This window comes from Camellia sinensis, chromosome 5 (genome assembly GCF_055761805.1).
Source record: "Camellia sinensis isolate YWXY chromosome 5, ASM5576180v1, whole genome shotgun sequence".
NCBI lineage: Eukaryota > Viridiplantae > Streptophyta > Magnoliopsida > Ericales > Theaceae > Camellia > Camellia sinensis.
In genome coordinates this window covers 143,432,462-143,448,911 of record NC_138965.1, presented here as the reverse complement: position 1 = coordinate 143,448,911, position 16,450 = coordinate 143,432,462, and the positions used below count along the sequence as shown (strand labels likewise).

General features: G+C 38.3%; 1 long non-coding RNA gene and 1 pseudogene across 1 annotated transcript; one reads left to right on the top strand and one right to left on the bottom strand.

Annotated features, from left to right (window-relative positions):
- The first annotated feature begins 2,697 nt into the window (after nt 1-2,697).
- LOC145791745 (uncharacterized) lies at nt 2,698-3,673 on the top strand (annotated as a pseudogene).
- A 10,174-nt stretch (nt 3,674-13,847) lies between these two features.
- On the bottom strand, nt 13,848-14,694 carry LOC114262648 (uncharacterized). The gene is made up of 3 exons (XR_014328898.1): nt 14,447-14,694; nt 14,142-14,363; nt 13,848-13,944 (listed from the first exon to the last, which is right to left on the bottom strand). It is a non-coding gene; the product is annotated as an uncharacterized LOC114262648 (long non-coding RNA).
- Between the last annotated feature and the right edge of the window lie 1,756 nt (nt 14,695-16,450).

Below are 16,450 nucleotides of genomic sequence, written 5' to 3'. Positions count from 1 at the left end.
AAGCATAAATCTAGGACACATGTGTCCCAAAAGGTTGTACTCATGGAGCAAGTAAGCTCCATCTTATTGAGTGACACACCTCCTAAACTTAAAGACCCAGGTGCCCCAACCATTGCATGCATTATAGGGGACCATTTCATTGACAGGGCCTTGTTGGATTTAGGGGCTAGTGTCAATTTGTTGCCGTACTCTGTGTACGAGGAATTCGAGCTTGGCGAGTTGAAGCCCACTACTGTCACACTCAAGTTGGCTGACTGGTCCTGCAAAGTGCCACGTGGCATGATTGAGGATGTGCTAGTAAAGGTTGATAGGTTTTATTTTTCTATGGACTTTTTGGTTTTAGATATAGAACCAATAGCCAACTCTAGGAAACAAATTATGATGATCTTAGGTAGACCTTTCTTGGCTACGGCTAATGCATGTATTAATTGTCATACCGGGGTTATGGAAGTTTCATTTGGGAATATGCAAGTGAAACTCAACGTTTTACAATCATCCCAACAACCCCATAATAAAGAGGAGTGTTTATTTGTAGATGTTGTAGGGAAGATAATAGAGGAGGCTTTACCCTCCATTCTTGTAGAGGACCCTTTAGAGGTTTGTTTAGCTTATTTTGGGTTTGAGGATTTTAATATAGATAGATTAGTTGAGGAAGTAAATGCTTTACTTGATTCTCCTCTTATATCGGATTTTCCTCCGTGGAAAGCCCGATTTCAGCCCCTTCCTCTTTTGGTTAGGGAGCTTGTCATACCATCCTTAGTTACACCACCTACACTTGAGTTGAAGCCACTTCGGGACACTCAAGTATGCATTTTTAGGGCCTCAAGATATTTTACCAATCATCATTGCATCTGACTTGACTGCAGAGCATGAGAGTCAATTAATGAGTGTTCTTGTGGCACATCGAAATGCTATAGGGTGGTCGGTGGCTGATTTACGAGGGATAGATCCCTCCATGTGTGTGCATTATATACATCTAGAGGAGGATACCAAACCTTCTCATGAAATGCAATGGAGGCTTAATCCCAATATGAAAGAGGTGGTGAAAAATGAGGTGTTGAAATTGTTAGATGCGGGTATTATATACCCCATGTCAAATAGTAAGTGGGTGAGTCCCACACAAGTGGTGCCCAAGAAATCAAGCAACATTATTGTTGAGAATGAGCAAGGAGAGTTGGTCCCCACATGAACTACTACTGGGTGGTAACTGTACATTGATTATAGAAGACTAAACTCCATGACTAGAAAGGACCATTTTCCATTGCCATTTATTGATCAAATTCTTGAAAGGTTAGCGGGGCAGGATTTTTATTGTTTTCTTGATGGTTACTTGGGGTATAATCAAGTCTCAGTGTATCCCACTGACCAAGAAAATACTACATTCACTTGCTCTTTTGACACTTTTGCTTATAAGCACATGTCTTTTGGGCTATATAATGCACCAACGACTTTTTAACGGTGTATGATGGCCATTTTCTCCGATATGGTGGAGAAATTTTTAGCAGTTTTCATGGATGATTTTTCGGTGTTTAGACCGTCTTTTGAGGAATGCCTAGGAAATTTGACTAGAGTGCTGGAACAATGTATTGAGGCAAACCTGATTTTGAGTTGGGAGAAGAGCCATTTTATGGTTCGCGAGGGATTGTGTTCCCTAGAGGTATAGAGGTAGATAAAGCTAAGGTTGACCTCATTGCAGGCCTTCCTTCACCCACTTTTGTGCGTCAAGTTAGGCCTTTCCTAGGGCATGCAGGTTTTTACTATCGATTCATCAAAGACTTTAGCAAAATATCCCGTCATTTGTGTAGTTTACTTGCTAAGGACGCACCTTTTATCTTTGATGATGCATGTTTGAAAGCTTTCGAAACACTTCGAGCAACCCTTTCTACTGCCCTTATCATGCAATCTCTTGAGTGGTGCCTTCCTTTCGAGATCATGTGTGATGCATCTATTTATGCCCTCGACGTCGTCTTGGGCCAAAGGGTGAATAAAGTGCCCCATGTTATATCCTATGCTAGTCACACTCTTTCTGATGCTCAATTAAACTACACTATCACTGAGAAAGAGTTACTAGCTGTTGTCTTTGCACTTAAAAAGTTCCGGTCCTACCTCCTAGGGTCTAAAGTCATTGTGTTCACTGACCACATTGTTTTGCGGTACTTATTGTCCAAATAAGAGACCAAACCTAGGTTAATTAGGTGGATTCTACTCCTTCAAGAGTTTGACCTAGAAATTCGGGATATGAAAGGATCTGAGAATGTAGTTGCAGATAATCTATCCCGAATCTTTATTGAGCACACGAGTGATCTTTTATCCTTGAACGACTCGTTTCTAGATGAGCAACTTTTTGCGGTATCACAAGTGACCCTTTCGTGGTTTGCTTACATAGTGAATTACTTGGTGGTTGGTCAAATTCCTAAAACTTGGTCTAAGCAAGACAAAGACCAATTTTTCTCACAAGTCAAGCACTATTTCTAGGAAGACCCAGAATTGTTCAAGTATTATCCGGAGCAAGTGATTCGGCGTTGTATGCCTGAGAGTGAAACCCATAGCATTCTCACCTTTTGTCACTCTTACACATGCGGCGGCCATTTCAGTGGGCAAAAAACGGCCGCCAAGGTTTTATAATGTGGGTTCTACTCATCTTCTATCTTCAAAGATGCCCATAACTTCTGTAGAGCTTGTGTGGATTGTCAACGCATGGGCTCTATGTCACCGCGAGATATGATGCTGATGACCCCTATTTTGATTGTTGAGATTTTTGATGTTTGGGGCATCAACTTCATGGGTCCTTTTCCACCATCTTTTCGATTTGAATACATTTTGGTAGCTATGGACTATGTCTCCAAGTGGGTTGAGGTAGTGGCCACTAGAACGAATGACCACAAAGTTGTGGTTAAATTCCTCCGTGAAACCAATTTTTGTTATTTTGGGTTTCCATGTGCCATAATTAGTGACGGTGGCAAACATTTTTGCAACCGATTTTTTGAGGCATTGATGTGCAAATACATGATCACTCACAAAGTTGGCACTCCCTATCATCCTCAGACTAGTGGTCAAGTACAGGTTTCTAATAGGGAGGTTAAACACATCCTCGAGAAAATTGTGAGGCCCGATAGGAAAGATTAGTCCACTAGGTTGGTTGATGCACTTTGGACCTATCGCACTGCATATAAGACACCCATCGGGATGTCTCCATATAGGATTGTGTTCGGGAAACCGTGCCATCTCCCTATTGAGTTAGAACACCGGGCTTTGTGGGCTATTAAGAAGTTCAATTTTGATATGGCCAAAGCCGGTAACCGTCGAAAACTCCAAATTAATGAGTTAGAGGAGCTCCGCAATGATGCCTATGAGAGCTCCAAAATTTACATGTCTAGGACTAAGGCATTTCATGATAAACACATTTTCCGTAAGTCTTTCGAGCCTCACCAAAAAGTGTGGCTGTTCAATGCTAAATTGCGGTTGTTCTCAGGGTAAACTCCAGTCTCGATGGGATGGCCCATATGAGGTTGTTAAAGTCTTTTCGCATGGGGCGGTTGAGATTAAACATCCACAAGATGGTACAACCTTCAGGGTCAATGGCTAAAGATTGAAACATTATGTGGATGGTATTGAGAGAAAGGAGATGATTGAGGTTATCCACTTAACGGACCCAATATATCTTCCATCGTAATTATTTTGAGTCTAGGAGACTTTAAATCCTCTAAATGTGTAATTCCTTTGGTGTTAGCCGTGCTCAAACTGCATCTGACGATTTGGTATAGCCACCTAACGGTGTTTGTAATGAGTTTCTAAGAGACCAACTAAAATGGTGGAAACTAGAGTTTGAATGGCAAAGTCTAGAATGCAAAGGTTTGAAATTTTCGAGACTAAAGTCTGGTTTAAATATCCAGGGGTGTGGAGATTGCTTCAAAATCACCCCGGCTTGAACTCTATATAACAGCCCCATAAGTTGAGTTAGCTTTATGCGCCTTGATTCTGGATATCAAATCAACCTAGTCTGTCACCCTGTTGTAGAATATGGAAAGTTACAAACAATGTTAGGGAGAAAAGTAGTACCCATGGTTTTCGCGTGAAGATTATACATTTGTTAAGCATTTAGATGTTTTCGAAGTGCTATTTTTATTTCACATATACAATAAAAGTGGAAATGGTTTGAATTTTTTTTTGGGGGGGGGGGTTGTACTTAGGTTTGTAAAAAAAAAAAAATAGCAGCAGACCACACGTGGGGCCGAAATGGGCGCACGAACGGAGAGTACTAGCACGGGCTATCGAGTGAGGGCTAGGGCACACGAGCGGCCCAAGCCCAAGAGCACAATGCGCAAGCGCTTCCTGGAGCAGCCCAATTTCGCCCCTGGAGCGGCCTAAAATTCACCGCATAAGTGGCCCCCTTAGGTGCACGGGCAGTTTGGTGAAAAAAAAAAAAAAGTTCTTATTCAGATTTTATTCTTTTATTTATTTACTTATTTATATTTTATTTATTTTTCTTTTCCTTCAAAAAATAAAAAAACCCACTCTCATATTTCCAACCCTAACTCTCTTTTTGACCACCACTTTCCCAACTACACTCTCTCTCTACCTCTCATCATCATCATCTTCTTCTTCTTCTTCTTCTTCTTCTTCTTCTTCTCTCTCTCTCTCTCTCTCTCTCTCTCTCTCTCTCTTTCAACCCCACAAACCCACAAACTCATCAAACCCCACCATCACCAACTTCTTCTTCCTTCTTCCTTCAACTTTCACTCACCCATTTCCTCACCACTACCTTCCCACCAGAGCATCACCATCTTCTCCGACCGACGACTTTTCGACGGCCATTTTTTTCCTGCGGATCTCCCTTCATTCTCTCTTTCTTCACTCTTTGAAGGTAAATCCTTCTTTTTGCTTAAGATTTGTGTTTTTTTTCTTCCAATCTTAAATTTTAGTTTTTCTTTTTGTTGTCCCTATTTGTTCATTGTTCATCTTAAAAAAAATAAAAATAAAAAGAAAACAATGAATCTAGGGAGCAACAGCCGCACATGCGGCCCTCGTCTATGCCCTTGCGGCGTATCGGAGTTTAAAAACAAAACAAAAAAACAAAAAACAAAAAAACATAGGGGAAACAATTATGGGCAAACCACCAATTGCACGTACAGCCCCCGTCGACGCACGTGCGGCGATTCCAAAAAAAAAAAAAAAATTGTAATAATAATAGTAATAATACTAATAATAATCATATAGCTTGTGGTTGCCTATTTTGTTAATATAGTTGTTTAGTTTAATTGTTTTGTTTAGTGGTTTCTTTTTCCTTTAACTTTAATTTAATTGTTTAGTTTAGTTGGTTAGTGGTTTAGTTGTTATTTTTGTTTTTATATTTTGTTTTTATTTTATTTCTTTTCCTCTACTAACTTATTTATTTATTTCTTTTATTTTATGCTTTGGTTTGCTTGTTTTTCTTTAAGTTAGTTAGTTATTTATTTTATTTTATTTTATTTTTATTTTATTTTCATTCTTTCTTTCTTTTATTTCCTTTTAATTCATTACTTTACTTCATTTAATGTAACTCACTTGTCTTATGCTAACTTAGTCTAAGCCAATTTAGGGGAGTATTAAATAAATAAATAAATAATTGAAATAAAAGAAATCCGGTGGTGTGATGGCAATAAGGATTTGAATGATTCGTGCATCTAATTTGATGAGTTCTAATATAATGGTTCCATGTTTTTGGTTGTGTTGGTTGTATTATTTCGTACAGGTATGGCTACATCGTCCCACCAAGCACCTAAACGGCCTTGCAATGCCAACATTGCACTTAAGGATATACCAACCGCCTCTGGGCCGACAAACAAATCGCTTGTGACACACCTTTTGATGTGGACTTCTTCCGGCGCCACCAACCCATTGCATGAAGTATTCGACAACATGAAGACCGGGACCCACTGGGCATCTATACTGTCACTGAACCGGCGTATCCTTGCATTGTGCGAGTCTTTTATCAAAACATGTATATCAGTGACGTGGCCCCAGGAGCTCTTCTGTCCGTGGTTGACGAGTGGAGTTAGTGATCACACTAGCTTCCATTGCTGAGGTTCTCCACTGTTTCATGGACAATACCAATTAGTGATGGCAATTTGAACCCGGCCCAACGGGGACCCGACCCCCGATCTTGATTAGAATGGTTTTTCCTTGAAAAATATCCTTGACGGGCCAGGGATGGCATTCAAAAATGCATCCCCGACAATTTTTGGGCCAGGGACGGTGATACGTTCCCCAACCCCAGCCCATTCCCGTCCCTATTTCTTCCCGAACTAAAATTACTATTACACCCCTATATATATATATATATATAACAAATCCTAAAACTGAGTTAGACAACCTCACCTGACACTCACACCAACACAGGTACTGCCTTTCTCTCTTTATCTCTAAAACCCTCCCATCATCGTTGATCTCCTTTTCTCCGCTATCCGCTTATCTCTCCTCTCATCACCACCGATAATCCCTCATCCTCCACTGTGTTCGGCGAGAGAGAGTTGGGTTTCCGATCTACAACAATGTGCAACGATCTACAACAATCGAGGCTTGGGAAGGTGTCTCCATCATCGATTCACCGTGCTTCTCTCTCTCTCTCTTCCTGGTAAGCACTCTCTGCCTCTCTTTCTCTATGTATTCTATGTGTTCATATATATATATGTGTGTGTGTGTGTGTGCATAGATGTTTGATTTTAGGAAATAATGCTTTTAGGATGCTTTTACTGATTCACTGTTTTGTTGAATGCTTTTAGGAAATAAATTTGATTTTAGAACTATTTTGTTGAATGTTAGCTATTAGTTTGGTTAATCTATATACTTACACTATTATAATGGGAAAAAAAATCAGGTTTTAGAACAGTTTGGTTAATCTATATTCTTTGTCTTCCCTCTGCCTCAAAAAAGAAAAAAAAAAGTTGGGGATTTTTTTGGGGTCGGCGAAACCTGATCCTCATTAGAGGGCGGGGGCGGTGGTGGGGGCGGGGGGTGATGGGTTCCCCTCGTCAAGGATTGGGGGCGGGGATGGGGAGTTTTTCACATTCAGGGATCGGGGACGGGGAATGTAATCCTTAGCCCCACCCCAGCCCGTTGCCATTCCTACTACCAATGTAGAGCAGTTCCCGATGTTCACTCGGGAACTCACAGTCCCAGCACTGGTGACTGAATTCTATGAGGGGTGGCCGGATGATGACAACCGCACTAGCATACATTGGGTTAACTTACCGCCCGCCTCCTCTTCCTTGATGTGGTTCTAAAAAAGAATGTCATCCCTCTAGGCCACAAGGAAGAGCGGTGACGGGACTTGCTCTGTGCCTTGCACCGATTTGACTTCGGGTTTTGGGTCGACATCCTTATTTTGATCTTCAACCAGATAACCCGTATCCTTAATGAAGTCAAGTTGTGCAACACCCGAGGTAGTTCTACATGGGCCCTTTCTTTCGCCAACCTCATCACTGTACTCATAAAAGGCCAAGGGACATTCCTACTCGATCCGAATGAGGTGCCACTTCAGTACCACTCTACACTCGAACCCACTGGGGCTAAACCACTACTTGCCTACCGCCTCCACTAAACATCCCAGATGCACCGGCCAATCCCAATGATGTTCCGGCAGAGCCCGTCGCCGTGCTAGTGCCCCCGCCATTCTGTATGACACGCGCGCAATATCAGGCTATCTTGGATAATCAAGCTGCCATTCAACAATTAGTGGTTGATCTCCAGGAAAACTATCAGGCATATTGGGACTACTCAAAGACGGCATTTGACCAAGTTAATGCTTGTCAGCTCGAGTATTAGCAGTTAGTTGTATCTCTACAATCTGACTTCTACACATACCGGGAGTCGAGCCAGTAGCAATTTGATCAGCTTACCGCTAGGGTTCATGATAAGGCATTCGAGACTTGGACGCTGATGCATGCCTTATTTAAGCAGCATTTTCCACCACCGCTGGATCCAAATCAGTGATATTTGTTCTATTTTCTTTGTTTTATTTCTTTATTTATTTTTATTTTCTTTTACTTTTCTTTTCCTTTTATACTGTACAGTAAAAAAAAAAAAAAAATAGTGTATGTGTGTGTGTGTGTGTGTTTGGTTCGTCCCTGCCTCGCTGGATATGCACCTACGCCTTATGGTAATATCCCATCTCTCTCTCATTTTACTATCTACTTTGAGGACAACATTATATTCCAGTTGGGGGGTAAGGGTTTTTATAAAAATAATTCATGTTTGTACTTGCTACACTTGATTGTACCACTTCACTTGATGTTCACTTTGTGCCAGTATGGTGGTGATATAAGCATATGTTAATTGGGGAGCATAGTGGACTTGTATGAAAAGGGTTTATTAGGTAAATATTCGCATGTGATGTTTGCACTAGGAGAGTTGTCTGTATTTATGGTATTAGTACACTTGTCATGAGTATCCCTTGATTCACATGAACACACTTTCATAGCGGTGACCTCTCTATTCTAATCCCTAGTGTACAGCATTGACAATTGCTAGTGTTGTAGAAAAAAATAAATGAGTAGCCTTGATTCTCTCTCAAAAAAAAAAAAAACCTTGACTTGTTTGGGTTCGTAGCCTTTTTAAGTCGAGTTATTAAGTCGCAGAGGTGTTTATACACCTAGTGCCCTAAAACCGTCTAGTTTGGGAGTCATTGGCCCAATACTTGCTACATGGGTTAATTAGAAAGCTTAAGGGACCTAGACATTACACAGTGAAGGAAAAATAATGACTTGTTCGGATCTGTAGCCTTTTCAGCTCTAGTTGTCAAGCCTGTAGGGGTGTCTTCACACCTAGTACCCTAAAACCGTATGGTTTGGGAGTCATTGGCCCAATGCTTGCTCTATGGGTTGATTAGAAAGCTTAATGGATCAGGACATTACACAGTCGTTGAAAAAAAAAATTGAGAATCCTAGTTGCCAAAGTTTAGTTTTTCTGTATATGTTGGGTGTTATTATGAGTTATATTGGGCTATTATAGTGGACAGTTAACTAATTATGGGAAATACACTTTACACCAAGGGCATCGATGATGTGTTTACTAGCATTCACAAGTACAGGGGACTTAACTTTTGTATTAACTGAATTGTGATTCTTGCTCAATAGATTCCTTCATGCTTGTCTACTGTGCCTTCAATGACTCATCATGTCTTAATATCACATTGTAGTTGACACATAAGTTAATTGATAGTTAGAGTAGTGCGATTACTTATTGTTGTTGGGAAGATGTGAATATATTGATGTTTGTGGGTATCATTTCTGGAAACCCTTACTAGACTATACTCCTCCGCTTGGGGTAACCTTGTGGTTGAAAGGCGTGTTGCATATGCAAAATGCAATCGTGATTCCTACGAAAGTGGCTTAAAGTTATTTTACTTTTCTTATTTCTTTTGTTTTGCTCGAGGACTAGCAAAATGTAAGTTGGGGGATGTGATGTCGACCGAAATGTACTACATTGAGGCCACTTAAGTTACAATTTTAGTCTTTCAATGTTGTTTATTTGATAGAGATGATGTGTTTTGTGCACTTGTACAGATTTGGCAGGCAACACGCAAATTCAAGTAAAAAGGGCGCAAAAGCAGATTCTTCATGCGAGGGGCAAAAAATCCTGGCCTGCCACCTCACCGCATGTGCAGCTTAGCTCCACTGCTCGAGCAGCCCACCTAGGGTTGCGTGCATAAAAATTTAAGGCTCTTCTACTGGGAATAAAAGGGAGAAAAAAAGGCTATAAAAGGGGTCGAAGATATTTCAGAGAAAAGGGAGAGAGAGGCTAGGGTTTGAGAGAACCAAGAACTTGAAGTTTGAAGAATGTCTCCCATGGTGGCTTTTTCTTCCTCCACCTCTTCTCACTCCTCCATAAGTGGCTAGGCCACTATTTCTAGGGTTTTGATGAAACCCTAGCCATGTAAAGAGATTTTTCTTAGGCTTTGATTGTGAAACGGTTTGAATAAATTAATGTATGGATGTTTTAGAAGTTTATAATAATTTTCTTTTTCATCTCTTGAAGTGTTTTATTCTCTGTGATTGTTTAATGCTTTCGATACATTAGTTTTCTTTGTGTTTGTGTTCAAAGTATGAGACGAGTCATGCTATAAGAGACGGGCCGTATTGCTACTATAATTTAGAGCAAATGACTCGTTCTACTTGGATTAATTCGTGCCTGTGCGTTGAATATAACAATCCTCTTGATCAATGTTTCAAACTTGTAGTTGTGAAATATTGGGTAGTTCAAACCGGATTGCAATTGACAACCGATGTTAAGTCTTATTTATGTGGTTAGTGGTAAATTCTTTTCCTTAGGATTTTTCCAAAAATCAGTATCTCAAACCCTACTTTTAATTGTCAATTCAATTTCTCAATTTGATTTAATTCTTGTTTAGTCATAACATCCGTCAATCTTTTTATCAAAATCAATTTAGGAATTTAACAATTAAATTAGTTTAATTTCTCGTTTGTCCTTGGGGATCGATATCTGGACTTTCCACTATTCTAAGGAATTTGATGTAGTTTAGTATTTATATTTGGTGTATGAAACGACCCATCAGTTAGTATATGAATTCGCTCAACCTTGTCAAAAGAATGTAAAACATTATGAAACTATTAGTACTATACCAATTGAGGCATGGACTTATGGGAATATAAAGTCTTCATTTCTAGAGTTCAATACCCACATAATTCAACATAATTTTTCACTTGAATTGACAACATCTAAATGCATTCTATCCTTGAGCTATATTTGAAAACTTCTTTGGGTTATTTTGTATGTCAAATAAAATAAATAAAAAAGGCTATGCAATTCTTTGTATTAGAAATGATATAATAGTTTGTATGAAGTTGTTCCCAATTTAAGTAAACTTTTGCAATTCATTTACCTTTTTTTTTTTCTTTTCTTTTTCTTATTTTTTGGGTGCAAGATACTGCTCTTTTGGATCATTGACGTAGAATGCTGCTTAGAAATTTTCCCAATTTGATTGAGAAGAGTAACCAGTAATATTTCTATTTCAGGCTTGGAATGGGTGACATGACGGGCCTTTTTCTTTTTTTTGGTGAATAAAGTGACATGATGGACTTTGATCAGCTGATCTTTTGCTATGTTAAGTTTTCTTCAATGTTTTCATTAGTAGATGCAAAAGATCAATCATCTAGAATTTTTATTTTGATTCTACATGATGTTGGGAAAAATTAAACTTACATGTACATTTTGTATTTTGAAAATATGTTTTATAGTTTTATCTTTCACTACAGGAAAAAACACTTTTCGTGACCAACATTTCTGGTCGCAGAAAGGTCAAATCTGGTCGCTAATAGTTTTTAGCGACCAAAAAAAGTTGGTCGCAATTTGGTCGCCAAAAGTCCGTCACAGAAGGTTTTTGGAGACCAAAAGTGAAGTTGGTCGCGGAAAATCATCATTTGCGACAACATTCTTTGGTCGCGGAAGGGCTTGAATTTGTCAAAATTGATCCTATTGCGACTAAGAATTTGGTCGCTGAAAGATAACCATTTGCAACGAAAATATTGGTCGTCGAAAGTGGACTTTTGGCTACCAGAATAATTCTAGTCGTAGAAAGTGAGCATTTGCGACGAAGTTCTTGGTCGCGAAAAGTGGACTTTTGGCGACCAGAATAATTCTAGTCGCAAAAAATTGAGCATTGGCGACGAAGATTTTGGTCGCGAAAAGTTGATTTTTGGCGACTAGAATTATTCTAGTCGCAGAAAGTGAATATTGGCGACGAAGATGTTAGTCGCGAAAAGTTTTGGCGACCAGAATGTTGTTGGTCACAGAAAGGACAATTCCTAGAACCTTATTGCGACTAAAAACATATTGGTCGTAAAAAAACTTTTAATTTCAAAATTGATTCTTTTAAATATAATGCTAAATTTTTTGTAATACCTATAATACATTTGCAATTAATACATAATTCATGTCCATCCAATCAATTTTAATATACCAATCCAATCTAAAAAAAAAAAAAAAACATCAATTATAAAGTCAAAATAATAATTAATATATTTACAACCACCTGTCAATATCAACACATTACATGCCCAAAATAACCATCCATCCTTAGTAATTAATATATTTACAACCACCTGTCAATATCAACACATTACACGCCCAAAATAACCATCCATCCTTACAATAAATTCACCACATCAAAAAATATTTAACAAAACATCAAAGATTTCAAATGCATGTCATATTTGTCCGATGCGAAGTATCTCAAAAACTCCACATATATATATGCACAACTTAGAATTAATGCATCGACAAACTCAGATCCATAAACATGCATGACTACGCCTCTAGCTAGCTAGCTACCTACAAAAAAAAAAAAAAAAAAAAAAAAAAAAATTGAAGAAAGTGTTGTTAATAATAATATATTTGTTTACATTTCTAAATAAAAAAAAAAAAAACCACAACACCACCACATTATTACCATCCTTACAGTTCGTGTATTATCTCCTCCATCACTAGTTCAATCCCTAACTATGTAAATAGAATTATTATCCATGTATAGATTGTAAGTAGAATATTCTGTTAAGTCAACATTGTAGGGACAACTGTAATGTGAATCAAAATATTATGAAAACATAGTGTAATTTTGCCAAACATTGAGAGTAAATTATAATTTCTCAAATTTTTAGGAGAGATACAATGTATTTATTTATTTGTGTGTGGACATTCAGGATTCTTAGCCATGTCTTTCCCCAACACAAGCTTCAATAGTTGGCGAGAAACCAACAGAGAAAAAAAAAAACAAACAACCAGCAATCCAAAGCAACACAAACCAATTAACTAATATTAGAAAAACACACCATCATCTGCAAACACCACCTACTCCTTTATACACATAGTACCTCTTAACTTTACCTTTACATAAAGTAGCCTTTAACAAGATAAAGCCTCTTGAACCAAACAAGCTAACAAAACAGTCATAGAAATGTAACTATGTACCTAAATCCAATAATTTAATACCAAGTCATGTACTGAAAATAAGGCACCTCAACCTATATCCCCCAACCGTCCAACTATGTACCTAAATCCGAATGAAATTAACCTATGAAACCAATCAAATCAATATTAGACCATCATATGAATGGATGCCAACACGACAGTCATAGATCAACTGTCAAAATTAGATCTATGAGCTGATAAATTGAAGCAAATCCCAGAAGTATTCACAAACCATCAAAAGCAATAGTACTTACTCATCAAAAGAGTCTTATCCACTACCATTGCCCTGTATTTGTCTCATAAAGTGTTCAAACTGCTCAAAGCGTCCTTCATATGATTGAATTATGCCTTTCAATGATGCTACCTCTTCTTTAAGGCCCTTAACCTCTTCATCACGTGCTTGTGACCTAGTTGTAGAATTGAATGCAGAAGACGGCTTTGGACCAACCCCGAAACCTCTCAAATACCCTGAACGCTTCCCAAGGACTTGAACAGTAATTTCCTCCTGTGTTAGCGGGGTTGCTCCAGGCTATGAAGATTCCTCACGAAGTTGGTCCATCTTTTCTTGTTTGTGTTAAAAAAAGAAAAGAAAAGAAAAAAAAAGATCAACAGTTATCCTATTTTACAAGTACACTAACTAGTTAAGCATTATATAGGACTATGAATAACAAATATAATGAAGGTATACTTACATATAACTCCGCACAAACTGGTTCAATCCAACCTTTTTTTTTTTACTCCAATGTGAGGTCTTGAAAAAATCTACAATGTGAGGCTCCTTTCTAGTTTCAATTCCCTACATGAAACATATAAAATGCAAGCTTAGTAATATTGTTAATAAAAAAATTTCAGCATTAACTATAAGTTTTAAAACAAAAAATAGGTTACCTCAATTGAGATTGCTGCTGAAAATGACCTTGAACCCATGGTGTGATTATAGGGTAACTTTTTCCTGTTGGCTATATTTCTTGTTGACCGTTTCTACAATGCAATAGAAATATTAACTTAAAAATCAATATCCAAGCATGGTTCCTATATCTTTCCCTCCATCTCTGCAATTTCCTTACTCTGTCTCATATATAATTGTATATTATTTGAATTTCAAAGAAACTTGGGACCTTTGAGTTATTCATTGTAGTGCAATTAAAAGAAACATCCATGATTGTTAAATTAATTACCTTGTGTGTGTCACCAAGAAACACTTCATCAATCATGTATCTCCAATCTTCTTCGCTCACCCCAACAAATGGTTTACTATAAGGATCTGTACCTTCTTTCACCAACTCTTTGTAATGTTCATGCATATGATATCGCCAGCCTTTGAACAAATGTGTGGCCTTTGTGTCAATGATTTCTTGTGGAAGTGGACTCTCATCATATCCTTCAATCTCAAACTTATCCTGTCCCAATTAAACATAAAATGAAAATTAAACATCTTATATATTAATTACTTCAATCTCAACAACTATAAAAATTAAATTACCCGCAAGGATTGTACAATAGCTGCTCGAATGACTGGTGGAACGTCCTCCTAATTTTTTGTTCCTTGCAATGGGGCTTGCAATCGAATTTGTGCCCCCAATTCGTTAGCGGCCTTGGTGGCATTAAGCCCCACAAATGTCCTCCTCTCAATAGAAACTCCAACAAAAAGCTTCTTCCCACCATGTTGGCTGATGAGTCTACTACTGTTCTTACCCCTAGTTGGACCTCGTATTCGCTTTACAAATGGACCTATATTATAAACACAAAATGAAACACTATTATAGGCTGCTGCTAAATAGGTTGCTGTTGCTGTACATCAGATGAAATATATTAGAGAAATTTTCTTTTAACAATTATCTAATGAAATAGTCTTATTGTCGAATCATGTAAAAATATATTCTTATAAATTTTGTCATGCTAAAACCCTACTTTGACTAAATTGTAGTTCACTATGTGAATTTTTTTCCCCTCCCAAGGAAGCAGAAAGATTTAGCTTCTTAACTTCTTTAACTAACTGCAGCAACCTCCAGGAACTGGACATAGGCCTTAACAGGTTCAAAGGTGAATTACCAACTTTGATTGCTAATTTTTCAACTACTCTTCAACAGCTGATTGCAGGAGCAAACCAGATATCAGGAACCATCCCTGAAGGAATAAAGAATTTAATTGGCCTGACATGGTTGGTAATCTCCATGAACTCAATCACAGGAGAAATTCCAGTGGGTATTGGCAAACTCGAAAGATTGGAGGATCTTCGCCAGTTTGATAATAGAATTTCAGGGGAAATTCCAGCCGATCTTGGAAACACAACACAGTTGGGTCAATTGTATTTGCACACAAATAATTGAGTGGCAACATTCCTTCTAGTTTGGGAAATTGTCGACTAAAGACTTGGAAGAAGCTCTCCAACCACGATACCTGTGGATGAAAAGTTCAGAAAGTTCTCTTATGCAGAGCTTCTCCAAGCAACTAATAAATTCTCGTCCACCTAATTGATTGGCGAGGAACATTATGGTTCTGTCTATAAAGGGGTTTTGGGCAGCGATGGATTGACTGTGGCTGTGAAGGTGCTCAACCTTACAGAGAAAGGAGCTGCCAAGAGTTTTGTGGAAGAATGCAATGCTTTGAGAGGTATCCGACATCGGAACCTCATCAAGATAATCACTACTTGCTCGAGCATCGATTCCAAAGGCGATGATTTCAAGGCGATAGTTTTCGAGTTCATGCCCAATGGAAGCCTCGAGGAGTGGCTACACCAAAGTGAAGATGAGCAAGACCACCAAAGAAGTTTAAGTCTTACTCAGAGACTAAGAACAACGATGGAGGTAGCATCTGCACTACAGTATCTTCACCATCACTGCCAAGCAGCACTTATTCATGGTGATCTGAAGCCGAGTAATATTCTGATGGATCATGACATGACTGCACGCATGGGTGATTTTGGAGTAGCACATCTATTATCTGATCATAGCCTACCCATCATAGCCTACCCACTAGTTCTCAAAATAAAATCAGTTCAATTGGGATAAAAGGAAATGTTGGCAATGTTGCTCCAGGTAACTAAGTGCATCTTTCTCCAGCCCATATATTTATTGGGGATGCTAATAAATTCATCTTTCATGTTGGAGATGAAATATCAAGATCATTCCTAGTTTTTGAAGCCTAAAATCTTTGGGAAATTAATATGATTTGTTATGATTCTTTTCCACAGAGTATGGTATGGGCAGCAAGGCATCCATGCAGGGAGATGTATGGTATGAAATATCAAGCTCGGTTTTATTCTTTGGTTTTAAACCATGGGTTAACATGTCATTCATAATTGAGCTGAGTGTTGGGCCTACAAAAAAATTTGACATACAAAGACATTATAATAAATTACTTTATATAAATACACATATAGAATAGAAAAATAAGAAAACTGGCATGTGATTAGAGAAACGCAATTTCGATGGCCTAAAGTTGTTATTGCCTCCCCAAGTGAAGGTATTGACAGTCAATCAACAGT